The following is a 16,892-nucleotide window of genomic DNA, read 5'->3' on the forward strand; positions in this document are numbered from 1 at the left end:
GTTCGCGTATGTGGCCTCGGCTTTTGTGGAGAGCGAATACACAAGTTTTGGCGAATGCAAACGGTCATAAGTGAAATTTTGGAAACTGTATCCCTTAGCGGAGGATTGCTGATATCGCAGGACGAATAGAACGAGCGGGAAGCGCCGGTGTCAGCCGACATGGCGAGCATTGCTTTAGGGAGCCAACAGTCGACCATTGGCGCCGCTCGTTGATAACAAATGAGACCATTTTTCGTTGATACGATCAATCGTCGAACATGCTTCTGGATAAAGCAGTTCAGCACCGAGTATTTGTGGTATGGAAGAAAGCGGATCTACCACGACCGGGAAGTGCCAGTTCTCCGGCTATCAAGTGTTTCATCGCAATCACCCGGTCTTTTTGCAGTGATCATGCTGTGTAAACAAGTATAGTTACAATCCGCGCATCAGAAAGAGAATATTTAACATAGCTTGCGTTTTATGCCATACAAACGATCACAGGTATGCAGACAACGGTGGTACTGCAGTGCAGTCGACATTTGTGTATTCCCGTTGAAATTGTAAGCGCGCGCTGTAAATGCTGAATGACAACTGATTAACTTGAAGCACTAAATTAGCGACAACGCAAGCAGTGTGCTAAACAAAGAGGAGAAGAAACAAGTGAGCAGCAGATGTCGAAATCAAGAAGGCCGAAGCAGTTGCGGGACGCGGCTCTGAGGCAAGATAACGGCCACCGCCAATGACAGGGGCGGTCTCTGTTCGCATTTCGTAAGCATCTGAAACCGTCGAATGTCGGCCGGACACCGAAGAGCCTCTGAGTGCTCAACTTTCCGCTAAGATATCTTTTTCTCATTTTCCGCAAAGCTCCGTCGACTCGAGTGGCGATCGGTTCGACGGGATTCCAAGCAGCCGTGTAGCCCGCATTGGGCATGGCAAGGTTAATACTAGCGATAACGTCAAGGGGAAGGATTAGAGCATTACGGAACAAACTGGTGTCATCCATATCTTAGCACTAACAAAATGTGGAAAAAATGAGCTTAAGGTGACCAAGTAACGAGCCGAAGAAAGGTAGGCGTTTGGAGTGGCAGAGTGGACTCCAAGGGCACCGAGTCACAGTCAAAGCTTATGGAATGTCTGATGAGCAGATGTGATGAAAAAAAAAGGTTAGCCTGACCCTGCCCGACTGAATTCAACAACAGATAATCGGTGGTCGATGGGAGGGTTCTTTTTCTTGTAAAATTCATCACGGATGACGATCCCCGTCTTCAACTTTTTAGTGAAAAGCGACCCTCAGATCAGGCAATTCGGTTCTTATAGCCGTTGCAGCCTTCTGCTTCTCCTTAAGAAACTACAACAACATGTTGTTGTGTGCTGCAATGGAGTACAGCGCACACAAATTCCTCCCCTCCCTCCCCCCCCCCCCAAAAAAAAAAAATCGGACCAATCCGTGCAATTAGTATGCATGCAAAACAGTATATACCAGCGATCTAAATTTTCTAATGAAGTTTGCTGACTAACTGCTGTTCCATGGTAGAAGGCTTTTGTTGCTGAGTTTCTTGTGTTCATGACGACGAGCACTAGATGAAGCTGAAAAGTGTTTCGTTTCATTCTAGGCAAGAGAAATCGAAGAAACATCAGGAGATGCACCTGGTCATCACACCAGGGAAACGTTTGGCGCACTTGGTCACTCTAGTCAGGTCCTAATCACGTCGATTCAACCGGACATTGAAGATACCTCAGAACGCCGTCGTTTTTTGAAAAATTCAGGCAAAGATAACGCCCTAACAGAATGACTGCCTGTGTTTTCACAAAAACATGCGGTTTAGTTTCAGCAAGTAATTAGAATTTTAAGAGGTTGGTTAGGAAATTAACGGTGATAATTCCATCACACTATACGGCCACCTGGCCGAATAACTTGCATACAGAAACAACTGTGGTGTACCGCTAATCATTTCTTAAAATATAAATTGTGAAACCGCACCTTCACAACATCATTTATGTGTGCAAAAAACTCATGAAACGTATTTGTCCAAAACGGAAATTGCCGTTTGACTAGCTATATATTTGATAGAGAAGGCGCGCCGTTACCTTTGATAACCAGCTGAAACGTTCCCGTAATCCACCCAGTCCTAAAGCAAAAAACATGTAAAATGACGTGATTATGTGCCACAACCGCTCAAGCATGGGGTCCGAATCTGCGGAACAAGCAGATGCTAAATCTGCGAGCGAATGCAAACATCAAACTGCGCATCGTTTCAATCTCCAAGACAGGCGATTGGGACCTTTGTGATTTATCTGACGTGATGTATGGTCGAATTCACTCCGCAGTGTCCAGCGCAAGGAGCAGAGAGCTAGCGATTTTCGAAATTCGCTTTAACAATCACTTCGAACATACCAGGTCTCAATCAAGCCTCTCTTTGGTTTATGTAGATAGGACGAAATATTTATTCGGTTCAGTTTACATAATACGTTCTGCAGAGTGATCCGAAAACACGACGCAGCAAAGCGCCTGCGCGCCCAGCACGCGCCGCGACGGGCGTCGAAAAGTGGCATGAAGCTCCATGCTCCTAGTGCTGGCTCGCTACCCCTCGCGAGCCGACTGAAAAAAATGTCAAGGCGTGAACTAAAGATGGTTGGGGAGCTGCAAGGATTTCAAGAAAGTTTCGGGGAGGCTGAAAGAGCTTCCAGCCATGAAGAGAGTCGCCGAGAGCCCCGCGGTCCTCCCATTGTTGTAAACCGGACCCCGCTTCTGACGCGCGCGCGAGCGCCCGTGCGCAGGTGCCGATATCTGACATGCACAGATATCTGCGCCCCGCTCGCACCTGCTCGCGCGTCGCGCCTTGCGCATGCGCAGACAGGCTCCAGCGTACTTGCGCGTAGGCGCTTTCCGTGTACGCCTCGGAAGTGTACATCGAGTTGAGGCTTAAGGTTGTTTCAGGCTGCTTACATTTCACATATTTTCACTAATTGTTCTTTCGAGCTCCTTGAACGCGCTAGTCGCTTTCTACTCTAGTCCGCTTTTCCCTGTCTCGCACGGCCGTCTTGGCTCTCTCCAGTCTCGGACTGTGCCTTTGAATGGGGAACTCGGGGGGCGGGTGACCGGAAGGGCAGGATGGTAGTAGCGAAGCTGCTTCTCTTCCTAGAATTCTCCTAGAAGTTTTTTCTTTGTCAGCGTTCAAGCAGGAGGAAAAAAGCACGCGTTGTGCAGATTTGCAAAAAGTACAAAGCATGTGCAAAACTGGCCTTTTTCAAGAGAAACCGCGCTACGCGCAGCTACACAACGGGAGAGGTAACCGGTCTGCCCGGTTATGGCCCGGTAAGTTGTGGGTAGTCAGAGGGAAAGGGCTCTTTTAACTTGAACCTGCAGTGCGCCCCCCCCCCCCCCCCCCCCTGCGAAGCTATGTGCGTCACCGTCTGTTTTTGAGTTCACTTGGGATCCCCGTGTTGTCGCCGGCAGATACCTCTTTTTTATTTCTTCTTTTAGCGTTTTTCCTTTTTCTTCGCTTCTCCAGTTCTTCATGTATTTGTTTACCGTGCCATTTCCAACACAGCAAGCACAGCGATGTTGGTGCACGGCTCTTCTTGAGTGGTCGGTGCAAGGAGCAGCAGTTGCTAGTGGCGCTGTTAAGGAAGGCATTGGTGGCGCCACCCGAAACACCACAGGATGTACAAAAAATGCTAGACGTTTGTGCCGTGGAGCTGCGAAGCCTTGGACTCAAGTTCAACCAACGAAAATGCATGGTTGTTCAGCTGGCGGGCGAGGCGACTGATCAGCTGTTGCTGACGTTGAACGAAGATCCCCTGACAGTCGACACATCGTACAAATACCTGGGCATAAATTTGTGCGCTGAGACTTGCATGTTCAGGCTGCAGAGGCCAAGGTCCGTCAGTCTGCACTCCGAGCGCAATGCATCCTCAGACGTCGATGCCTGTGCGGGTGCCATCAGTACACTATGGTCCGCGACCTCTGGAAGCTCGCGCACGTACCAGGACTCACGTTCGCCAACGCGATGGTCTGCCTCCCATCAGCCACCAGGAATTGGCTAGAGCGCAGACAGACAGAGGTTGGCCGCACTGCAGTCGGTTGTCATGGACGGGTGGCCAATGCAGTCATCCAAGGCGACCTTGGATGGTCTAGGTTTGAGGCAAGGGAGGCATGCAGCAAGCTAGAGTACCGCGGTCGACTTCAGTTCATGAGCCGCGACCGATGGGCAAGGCGGGTCTTTAAATACCTAGCTGCGACATGCCTATGCACTACATGGGTGAAGCGCCTCCACTGTATAGAAGGCAAGTATGGCCTTTTCCAGACACCCATAAATGCCAAATCAGCAACGGCGTGGAAACAGGAGGCAAGGAGACGGGTCCAAGAACTGGAGAATAAGCAGTGGCTGCAGACGCTCGCTGAAAAACCGACACTGGCTGTGTACCGGGAGTGCAAGAACAGCATCGGACCAGAAAAGTTGTTTGACAACGGCCTGGGTAGCACATTGCTGTTTGAGGCCCGTGCCGGAGCGCTGCCGACACTGGTGTACCGCCGTCGCTTCGATGCAACATCAGAAGCACAGGCAGCACTATGCCGAGCGTGTGGCGGTGCGGAAGAGACCATCGAGTACCTGGTGATGTCGTGCCAGAGACTCCATCCGATGCCGACAGAGGGCACCACATTCCCTCAGGCGCTCGGCTTTCACGATCCTGCGGTGGACGACGAGGGAGACAACTCCAAGCACAAGAGCGAGGGTGTGCTGCGAACCAAGCGTCGACTGATTCTTTGGTGGCGCACTGTGTCTAACAGCGCGAAACCGCACAGTCGGATGAGAACGCTGTCGATGAGCGAACTCCTTGCTCTGAACTTTGCGTTTTCTTTCCAACCTTTCTTGTGCGCTTTCATCTCGTTTCTTTGTTTTTGTTTTTGTTTTTTTGGTCTGGGTGCTCACTTTAGTGGTGCCCGCCCGTTACAAAGGGTACGGCCTCAAGTATCCATCCATCCATCCATCCATCCATCCATCCATCCATCCATCCATCCATCCATCCATCCATCCATCCATCCATCCATCCATCCATCCATCCATCCATCCATCCATCCATCCATCCATCCATCCATCCATCCATCCATCCATCCATCCATCCATCCATCCATCCATCCATCCATCCATCCATCCATCCATCCATCCATCCATCCATCCATCCATCCATCCATCCATCCATCCATCCATCCATCCATCCATCCATCCATCCATCCATCCATCCATCCATCCATCCATCCATCCATCCATCCATCCATCCATCCATCCATCCATCCATCCATCCATCCATCCATCCATCCATCCATCCATCCATCCATCCATCCATCCATCCATCCATCCATCCATCCATCCATCCATCCATCCATCCATCCATCCATCCATCCATCCATCCATCCATCCATCCATCCATCCATCCATCCATCCATCCATCCATCCATCCATCCATCCATCCATCCATCCATCCATCCATCCATCCATCCATCCATCCATCCATCCATCCATCCATCCATCCATCCATCCATCCATCCATCCATCCATCCATCCATCCATCCATCCATCCATCCATCCATCCATCCATCCATCCATCCATCCATCCATCCATCCATCCATCCATCCATCCATCCATCCATCCATCCATCCATCCATCCATCCATCCATCCATCCATCCATCCATCCATCCATCCATCCATCCATCCATCCATCCATCCATCCATCCATCCATCCATCCATCCATCCATCCATCCATCCATCCATCCATCCATCCATCCATCCATCCATCCATCCATCCATCCATCCATCCATCCATCCATCCATCCATCCATCCATCCATCCATCCATCCATCCATCCATCCATCCATCCATCCATCCATCCATCCATCCATCCATCCATCCATCCATCCATCCATCCATCCATCCATCCATCCATCCATCCATCCATCCATCCATCCATCCATCCATCCATCCATCCATCCATCCATCCATCCATCCATCCATCCATCCATCCATCCATCCATCCATCCATCCATCCATCCATCCATCCATCCATCCATCCATCCATCCATCCATCCATCCATCCATCCATCCATCCATCCATCCATCCATCCATCCATCCATCCATCCATCCATCCATCCATCCATCCATCCATCCATCCATCCATCCATCCATCCATCCATCCATCCATCCATCCATCCATCCATCCATCCATCCATCCATCCATCCATCCATCCATCCATCCATCCATCCATCCATCCATCCATCCATCCATCCATCCATCCATCCATCCATCCATCCATCCATCCATCCATCCATCCATCCATCCATCCATCCATCCATCCATCCATCCATCCATCCATCCATCCATCCATCCATCCATCCATCCATCCATCCATCCATCCATCCATCCATCCATCCATCCATCCATCCATCCATCCATCCATCCATCCATCCATCCATCCATCCATCCATCCATCCATCCATCCATCCATCCATCCATCCATCCATCCATCCATCCATCCATCCATCCATCCATCCATCCATCCATCCATCCATCCATCCATCCATCCATCCATCCATCCATCCATCCATCCATCCATCCATCCATCCATCCATCCATCCATCCATCCATCCATCCATCCATCCATCCATCCATCCATCCATCCATCCATCCATCCATCCATCCATCCATCCATCCATCCATCCATCCATCCATCCATCCATCCATCCATCCATCCATCCATCCATCCATCCATCCATCCATCCATCCATCCATCCATCCATCCATCCATCCATCCATCCATCCATCCATCCATCCATCCATCCATCCATCCATCCATCCATCCATCCATCCATCCATCCATCCATCCATCCATCCATCCATCCATCCATCCATCCATCCATCCATCCATCCATCCATCCATCCATCCATCCATCCATCCATCCATCCATCCATCCATCCATCCATCCATCCATCCATCCATCCATCCATCCATCCATCCATCCATCCATCCATCCATCCATCCATCCATCCATCCATCCATCCATCCATCCATCCATCCATCCATCCATCCATCCATCCATCCATCCATCCATCCATCCATCCATCCATCCATCCATCCATCCATCCATCCATCCATCCATCCATCCATCCATCCATCCATCCATCCATCCATCCATCCATCCATCCATCCATCCATCCATCCATCCATCCATCCATCCATCCATCCATCCATCCATCCATCCATCCATCCATCCATCCATCCATCCATCCATCCATCCATCCATCCATCCATCCATCCATCCATCCATCCATCCATCCATCCATCCATCCATCCATCCATCCATCCATCCATCCATCCATCCATCCATCCATCCATCCATCCATCCATCCATCCATCCATCCATCCATCCATCCATCCATCCATCCATCCATCCATCCATCCATCCATCCATCCATCCATCCATCCATCCATCCATCCATCCATCCATCCATCCATCCATCCATCCATCCATCCATCCATCCATCCATCCATCCATCCATCCATCCATCCATCCATCCATCCATCCATCCATCCATCCATCCATCCATCCATCCATCCATCCATCCATCCATCCATCCATCCATCCATCCATCCATCCATCCATCCATCCATCCATCCATCCATCCATCCATCCATCCATCCATCCATCCATCCATCCATCCATCCATCCATCCATCCATCCATCCATCCATCCATCCATCCATCCATCCATCCATCCATCCATCCATCCATCCATCCATCCATCCATCCATCCATCCATCCATCCATCCATCCATCCATCCATCCATCCATCCATCCATCCATCCATCCATCCATCCATCCATCCATCCATCCATCCATCCATCCATCCATCCATCCATCCATCCATCCATCCATCCATCCATCCATCCATCCATCCATCCATCCATCCATCCATCCATCCATCCATCCATCCATCCATCCATCCATCCATCCATCCATCCATCATCCATCCATCCATCCATCCATCCATCCATCCATCCATCCATCCATCCATCCATCCATCCATCCATCCATCCATCCATCCATCCATCCATCCATCCATCCATCCATCCATCCATCCCTCCGTCCCTCCATCCATCCATCCGTCCGTCCGTCCGTCCGTCCGTCCGTCCGTCCGTCCGTCCGTCCGTCCGTCCGTCCGTCCGTCCGTCCCTCCGTCCCTCCGTCCGTCCGTCCGTCCGTCCGTCCGTCCGTCCGTCCGTCCGTCCGTCCGTCCGTCCGTCCGTCCGTCCGTCCATCTATCTATCTATCTATCTATCTATCTATCTATCTATCTATCTATCTATCTATCTATCTATCTATCTATCTATCTATCTATCTATCTATCTATCTATCTATCTATCTATCTATCTATCTATCTATCTATCTATCTATCGGTCTGTTGCACAGAGCTAGAACAGCTAGAAGCCGGACTATGCAGTGTGCTCCGCACTTTCCTGCCGGGCGAGCAATTTCCGGTTATACCCGTTGTTGCATCCACTTGTTTTCATCTTGAAATCATGGTACAGGCCACACTTGTGCGTTTTGAGGAAGAAGACACTTTTGACGTCGTTAAAATGACCTGCACCAAGCATGCATGGGATGATGAGGCATCGGAAGGATCCAGGGTGCAAGGGAGTGGGAAAGACCAGGGTTTCTGTCAACCTGCAATCATCAATATTTCAGGTAAGCGTGAACAACCATTTACTGTTTTTCACGTATTGCTTTGTTTACCTTTGTCAATGCTGTCGGCAGTTTTCGTTGATAGGGCTACAAATTAAGCTAAATGGTATCATAATGCATGATTTATTTGTAAGCTGGGCTATGTGCAGTCGGAGAGTAATCTCTCATTTTTCAGTCGCGAATTTTTTCCCCCAACGAGTTGCGTTCCTGCCAGCGGCAGTTCAAGTGCATGACATGATTTGTGTAACGCAAAAAACATGAAGGACTAACCTCGCTAAGCACATTGCGGGGCTAGTTAGTGATGTATTTTCTAAGTAACGAGACGTAGACAACAGCCTGTCATGGATTCTGTCATATGCACGTATCAGGAACTGAATCCTTTTCATTGTCGTAATAGTGCTAATTCTATTTTAACACGGGATCAGCATTGCGGCGTTCTGCGTATCTAATTAGGTTACAATGACGCCATTACATTTGCAACAAGGCTTGCGCTCTACAGCTAAGCAGGAGCAGTGGAATTAAGAGCTGGTACGCGTTTTATTTCGGGTGGTTACTACGAACGAACGTGTTTCAGAAACAATAGATCCTTTAGAAAATTCAGTCTGGCAACTCGGCAGGCACCATCATCAGCAACTTCCGTCGGCGCCGTGGGCCATATTTTGGGCACCTTTGGCTGGAAGACGCGCAGCTATAGCGCTCTGCACAGCCTTTGCACTAGTTTCCACCTTCTGGTATGCCTGGTTGCGTTTGTGAATGCGATGGCGGAAATTTGCAGTGGTCGAGGGACCTGACTGTCATCCCGGGCGGATTTTCGGAAAGGCTTTTGAACTCATATTGGCCGGGCGCACTTCTCAGCGAAGCTACAAGCCGGTATTACTGCGATCCATCGACAGGCGGAAAATTTGGAGTGGTCGAGGGCCCCGACTGTCATCCCGGGCGGATATTCGGAAAGGTTTTTGGACTCCTATTGTCCGACCGCACCTCTCAGCGAAGCTGCAAGCCGGTATTACTGCGATCCGTCGACAGTGCGCGTTGCCGTGTCACCATGCAGGTCACATGTACCGTCGATAAAGGGGGGCTAACAACACCTGAACTGGACTCGACTAAGAGCAGGCGCACTGCAGGGCGAAATGCGTGTGGATCTGGATACGGGCGCTCGATCAGCAGTGACGGTGCGCTAGCCGTCGGTGCGAAATCAGTCGCGTTGTAGCTGTTCAGCATCTAGGCCTAGCGACGACTATGGCAGTTGGGGACCAGCGCGCAGTTCGTCGCCCGGCGTTGCCGCAGGCGGTGTCGTCGCCGAAAGCTCCACTCTAGCACATGCATGCTGTCGTTGCTAGAATCTAGCAAGCATCCTTTCTGGTAGCATGGCTGTTTTGTATTTTCTTCTGCGAACGTGAAGTAAGCCGAGCCTGCCGGCCGGCCAGCCTGGATCTCGTCTGCCGGCGTCATAAAAACGAAGTAATTAGTGTTCTCAACGTAAATAATAAACCCTGGGATAGGGAAATGAGAAAATATATCATTTTTCTGGGTCATCGGTCAATACCGAGTTGCTGGTAACCGTGACAACTGTGGTACCAGCGAATTTGTTGCGAGAACCGCCTCGCAGCTGCCGCTGGCCCGACGCTGGAGTCCGGCTCGACTGGCGCCCGCTAGCTCCGCTGCTGAAGGCGTCGTATTAATTGACCATACTATTATTTTATTGTGAGATGATGCTGCTGACAGCAAAGCGGAGTGAAGAATAGGCCTTAAATTATAGCGCAGGCGACTTCCGAAGCGCCGGCCCCTGCCCCTTCGATGCGAAGCAGGCTACAGGCCTATAGCGACGACCACGGCAGACAGCCAGCCGCAGAGGTCGTCGCCCTGAGCGCCCGCGAGCGGTGCCGTTGCCGAAAGCTCGCAACATCAGCAGGCATGCTTTGTCGCCGCCCGAGTATAGCTGGCAGTCTTTCTGACCGAACGAAAACACACAGCTGCTGCTGCTGCACTCCGCCTATGTCGCCATCGTTTGCTGCAAGTTCGCAACGGAGAGAACGACGGCGCTCCTCGCCGCGCCGCATTGTCGTGCTCTTTTTCACGCCCACGGAACTCTCTATGAATGGACGTGGATGCTTTAAAATCCAAAACAAGCGCGTTTCAGCTACGTATTGATTTTGTGAAGCGCCGAAACAGTCGCCAGCATCAGAATGCATGTCCTCGAGTGCGCCGAAGGTCGCACCTTTATTTTTGTGCTCACTATACAGCGGAGCGGCTACACGGTAGAAGGAACTTTTCGCTGCTCTTTCATACTTATATCACTTATTTTAATGTGAAAACGAACAGGTCACGGACGAGAAGAAAGAAGCATGCAGCTACTCCATGCGCTCGGTGCTCTAGAAACTGCTTGTTTCCGTGCGCGTCTCTTCGCCGCGCTGGCTGCAGAAAGGCACACAGCAGCATGCCGGCATCGCGACTATAGCTTGGAGCAGAGAGCCAATGTCAAGGAACATTGCTAGGACACAGAAACAAGAAAATTGCGCTTGTTCTGGCTTCGCCGGGCGCCGTACTTTTCAATCTGGCCCGAGCGCATACCGGCAGGCGTATGCCCAAGTAATGGCGGCGGCACCGCGGTTTGCGCACCACACACCAGATGGCGCTGAATTTTCTAAAGGGTCTATTGGCGTATACCTGTTTCCGTTCGCGGTTGTGCCAGGAAACTTTAATGGTAAAGCCGGAAAAAAAAAGCATGAGACTAAGCTTTTAATATCCCAGAATACATTTTACGCTAGGGTGGCTCGGATTCAGTGCATAATTCTTCGACTTATGCTACTGTGGCCATGTGCACAAGTTCTGCGCTGATTTATATCATGATCGCTCTAAACTATCTCCCACGCAGCCTACACAACGGCCCTGCCGACCAAGTAGGCGCGGGTGCTCTCCGGAAAACTGCTGTTGATGGCCGTGGGTTCTAATATCAGCGCATTGAGGAGCGAGAAAGAAAAGCATCGACGATAAGAAGCATACAGAACAATAGAACCACAAGAGCATTAAATGGACCCCAATAAAATTTCCTGCGCAATTTCTGTGTGGTAATTGTGTTACTTTGGGGAGAGGTACTTACCTATGCTGTATGATTATCAGAAACTTTAGAGCAGCATAAAATGGAGTGGTTTTTCAATTTAAAGCAGTGCTTAGAGATATATTGGATGACATTTTTTAACGTTTACAGATTTTTATTTTGAAAAGTGCGAGGGATATGTCGGTGTGGTCAGTGAAGGCGGACCGTACAGCAAGACGGGCATTATGTACGTAATAGAGCTCAATAATCAGAAAAAATGATTAATTATAGTTAACTAATCAGCTTTTATAATTTTGATTTTGGGGCGGAAGTCTGTATCGCGAAACTGAAGGCCGTCAATAAAAAAGATAACCTTAGCTTTTAAATTTTCGTAATCGTTAATGTGGTTCGAAATACTGAACATACACACTTGCAAGCTCGGTGAATTGCCTTGTCCGCTTCGCATATTCATAAACGCGTCGCTGCGCGTCGTATCGTCGCCGAATTCAAAGAAACTTTTTCTGCATCATAAATGCGCAAAAAAAGTGACCGACAGTTTTATGCATTTTCAGTGCGGGTAAACCAACTGAGCGAGCTTTGAAATGCGTAAAATCTGGCGCTCGATATTTCAAACCGCTATACCGATTTAAAAAAAAGTTGGAAACTGGGCTCACCTTTTACGATGATGGCCTTAATTTCACATTATAATATTGCCCCTTAGAATCAAAATAGAATGTTCATTAGTTAATGTTAATTAATTAATCGTCTATTAAATCAGGTTTATCGCTTACATAATCTTAACCATCCTATATAACCTCCTTCACAGCACCAACGTGTCTCTCAGTTTTAAAATAAAAATCTACGTCAAAAATCCAAGCTGTATTACATATCTGAAGTAGTAGCGGTAAGGACGTACTGCACAGTCGCTTACGTCTGCATGTGGCGATAACGGCATATGTATGAGAGCATTCTGCAATGATTGTGACTAATTTCATTACATCTTTTGTTTGGCCGCCCTTCATCACTGGTTCGAGACGCCACGCCCCAGGTGCAATCTTTATTGGCTAATGTGATAGAAGGCCGCGTCGCTGTTGCAGGCAATCACAGAGAGCGAATAGTACAGAACTCGAATGAGAATAGTTATACTGGCTGTGATGCTGGTGTGGTTCCCAAGTAGCAGCCTGCAACATTGGAGAACGAGAGCCAAGGTGCTTGCAGAGATTGAAGATGAAACGCGCCGCAAATTGTTGGATTTCTTCAGTTTTTTTAAAGTCTCCTTCGGTAGATCTCGCCGTATGAGGGCACATATACATAGGCTGCCATTTACTATATATTTACATATGAACGCCTATAAGGTTTTAGTAAGGGAGTAATCACTCATTTTCATTCCGCCAAGCAGTCACGCGGCTACAAAGGGATCCGACACAGCTTACATAGAAACTTTTGCACTTTCGTAAAAAGATTCGTCCTGGTCTGGGGACATGGTGTATGACGGTGCTTGGATGGATTCGAATAAGTAATTAATACCTTATTGGAAGTCTGCTCCGCCTTAGGGGAAATTTCCCCTCAATATCTAACCAAAAGTATATAAGGTTATGTGCAGATCTGTCAGTATATTGCAACGTGGCGGCCAGCCGAAGAATGAGGCGTGGTGAACCATGAACGAGAGATGGTTTAATGGCCGCTGGCCTAGCGCGAGCGCTCCGTCCCGCGCCACTGCCAGCTTCGTCTTCGTCACACTACCCGGGGCCTCCGAGCGATCATTCTGATCGGCGACGAACAGACGGTGAAATGGCGATGATCTTGAGTGGGGGGTTGAACAGGATGTAGAAGATGGTGCAGTGCTGGCTGCCACGATGAGAAAGATGAGAGAATGAGTCCCGGTCCACGAAGCATCCGGGCCGGAGGGTGCCAGGAGCTGTCGGCCGAGGTCCGTGGACGCACCGGACGACAGGGGCAGGGGGGCGGTGTCTTCACGTGTGGGTCTTGGGTCGGTCGGGTCTCGGGTTGATGGGGTCTCGGGCCGGTGGGGTCTTGTGTTGCCGTGTCTTCTGGTCCGGGCGGGGGACGGGGCTGGGGTGAGCGGCGAGGTCGGTTCAGCTCCGGCGGGCTGGGGCACGGCCGGGCAGCGCGGACCAGGCACTCACGGCCGACGTCCATGGCAGGCGCAGGACACCGGAGCTCCGGGACCAGGATGGCGATGAAGGGACCACAGCACCTCACACCAAACGTGGCGGCCAGCCGAAGAATGAGGCGTGGTGAACCATGAACGAGAGATGATTTAATGGCCGCTGGCCTAGCGCGAGCGCTCCGTCCCGCGCCACTGCCAGCTTCGTCTTCGTCACAATATGTTCGTATATAGAACTAGCTCCATGTATATAAGCTCTAGCCAAATATGGACATATGCAGATTTATCCGTATTTGGCCATATACGGCCCATATAAGTATATTCATCCATATATGACTGTTCGCAGATATGGCTATATACGGATTTGGCCGTATCTAGGTATATAAAGCCCAGATATAGAAATTCCATATATGGGCTCCATCAGATATGGTCATATAAGGATCGGATACATCTGGCTACATAAGGACCATATATACATATATTTCCATATATAAATTCAATCCATATATGAATATATAGGTAATTGGGCATATCAGGCTATATATGCCAGATATATCCATATATGAGTTCAAGCATGATATGGATATACAGGGAATTGGGCATATCAGGCCATATATGCCAGATATATCCATATATGAGTTCAATCATGATATGGATATGTAGGGAATTGGGCATATCAGGACATATACGCCCATATATACATATATTTCCTTATATGAGTTCATTCAGATAATGGTATATAGGGAATTGGGCATATCAGGCTGTATACCCATCAACACCCCCAACGACAAGCTCATGCAGCTAGGCCTACACAACAGGCTAGACGAATTTGTCTGAGGCCCACAGGAGAATGCAAGGGCTCAGTTTGGCTGGCTCCAGCACGGGTGGTGGAGGGATTCAAGAAAGGCTTGGAAAAACGCGGAACCGCTGAGCGTGGTTACCCAGAAAATACCGCACTACTTTAGAAGGGCAATCACGTAAAACCATTACGGATAAGCGTGCACAGCTTCCACCACGAAGGAAGACACAAAGCTAGAGCGCAAGCCCTATGCAAGAAACTTGAGAGCAGACCGGATGCAGGCTACATTGACGTGGCCGCTTACCCAAAACACGAGGAAACATACGCGATAGACGCCTTGACCGAGGAAGACAAACTCGTATCAAACTTGACTGTACGCACAAACTCTTATAAATAACCGACGGAGCAGGAATCACATTGGCGTTGACACAGAGCGGAATTGTCAGAAATTGCCAATAATACTAATAATAATGATTAATGGTTATTGAGGAAAGGAAATGGCGCAGTATCCGTCTCACATCTCGGTGGACACATGAACCGGCCCGGTAAATGAGCGTCTTGACCACTGAGCCAACCGCGGAGTGTAGATTCGAAAGCAGTCATTGTTAATTTCGCAAAGGACGGAATATCTCTCATCTCCTTGTGAATTCTCAAGAAAGACTCGAAAGACGCGGAATTGTTCTTGTTGTCGGCTCACTCGTCAGCCCCGGGGAACGCTATAGCCCGCGACGAAGTACGAAGATCTATCCGCCGAGCTGTGGATGCTAACTCGGACGACGAAGCGTCAAGAGATGGCCTTGATATCTATTGAGAGATCACTCATCATTATAGACTAGAAAGGCTAATCTTACCACCACTACAAAAAACCTAACCATTCAAGAGGAGGTTCTGTGCAGACAACTTCAAACTAAAAGCCATGTGTAACCGCAAGTATTTGAACCGGAGTGCAGAAAATGTGGCGACAAAGCCACCGTAGACCACATCTTCTGGGACTGTCCGACAGATCCTCCACCAATATCGCTTGAGAGATCCGCCCGCCTGCACCCGTGGGAGATCTTGACGCTCACTTCCAACCTGGAAGCTTAAGTACAGTTTATGATAAAAACCCAAGAGATTCACTGAAGTACCACTGACGTCCGCCTAGCAAGACCATGAAACACACTTGTAGCTCAAGCCGGTAGTAAAAGTTTCCCATTCAATCTAAGGACACCTGGGTCTTCGCCAGCTGCTGCCAAGTTTCAAGTTTCTCGCTTCTTTCTGCAGGGGCGCAATCGCAATAATTCTCTGCTGGCTTCTAACCATGCGTCGTACCCCATGTCTATGTTTCAAACGTGCTGTTATCCTCGTAAAGCACCTGTACACGCACCGCTCCGGCTCAGCAAATCTTGCGTATTAACCCAGCTATCCTTCGTTATCTCCGAGGACACATTGCGGGAGATTAATTAAAACAGCACGGCGTCGGTGAGCAACACCTGTTCATGCTGCATTGCACACTCAGAAATCATGCTACAGGTCTTCACGTTTATACATTTCGGTTTGGCCAGGCACGTTTCCATGTTTGTGTAGCCACCTGTGCATGCTAGTTAATAGAGATGCTGTGAGACTACGTTCATTCAATTTTTCAAAATGATACAGTTATATGGCCAGCAAATAAGCCTACTAGCCATTTATTCCTGCCGCTGGTGACAAGGCTTATTTGCATGCCATCTCGAGTTAACATCGGCTGTTTTAGTCCAACGGGTGTTTTTTTCGAAAATGAATGGTAATCACAACCTATATCATTACGGAACACGCTGTTGAACCATGAGGCGGGAGAGGTAGAGAAGATTCCGGGGAGATTTTCCAGCAGGCGAAACATCTTGTTAAGAAACACCTAATAATGCGCGCCTCTAACCAAACAGACAGAACAGATGGAGCAGAGCTATCGAAGTTAAATGTTTAATTTAAGGTAAGCTATGTAAGGAACTAGAATACGGAAGAATTGAGCATGCTGTTCAGAACCACGACAGCTTTAAATTGGTTAGCAGAAAACGAGGGATAGGCGAAAGTAGGATGTATACCCTAAGGCACGAGGAAATAATTGTCATTATCAATATGGATAAGATTGTTCAAGCAGCGGAGGAGTTCTACACAGATGAATACACTGTTCGATGTGATGAAGTTCGTAACTGTAGCGGCAGCAGTGCAGAGCAGTTCGACGACCCG

General features: G+C 49.1%; 1 protein-coding gene across 8 annotated transcripts in view; it reads right to left on the bottom strand.

Annotated features, from left to right (window-relative positions):
* The window catches only part of LOC149361751 (monocarboxylate transporter 12-like), a 52,801-nt gene that overhangs the window by 19,659 nt on the left and 16,250 nt on the right, over window positions 1-16,892 (bottom strand). The window lies entirely within an intron of this gene.

This window comes from Amblyomma mixtum, chromosome 2 (assembly GCF_055824585.1).
Source record: "Amblyomma mixtum isolate Tamu chromosome 2, ASM5582458v1, whole genome shotgun sequence".
NCBI classification, from domain to species: Eukaryota; Metazoa; Arthropoda; class Arachnida; order Ixodida; family Ixodidae; genus Amblyomma; species Amblyomma mixtum.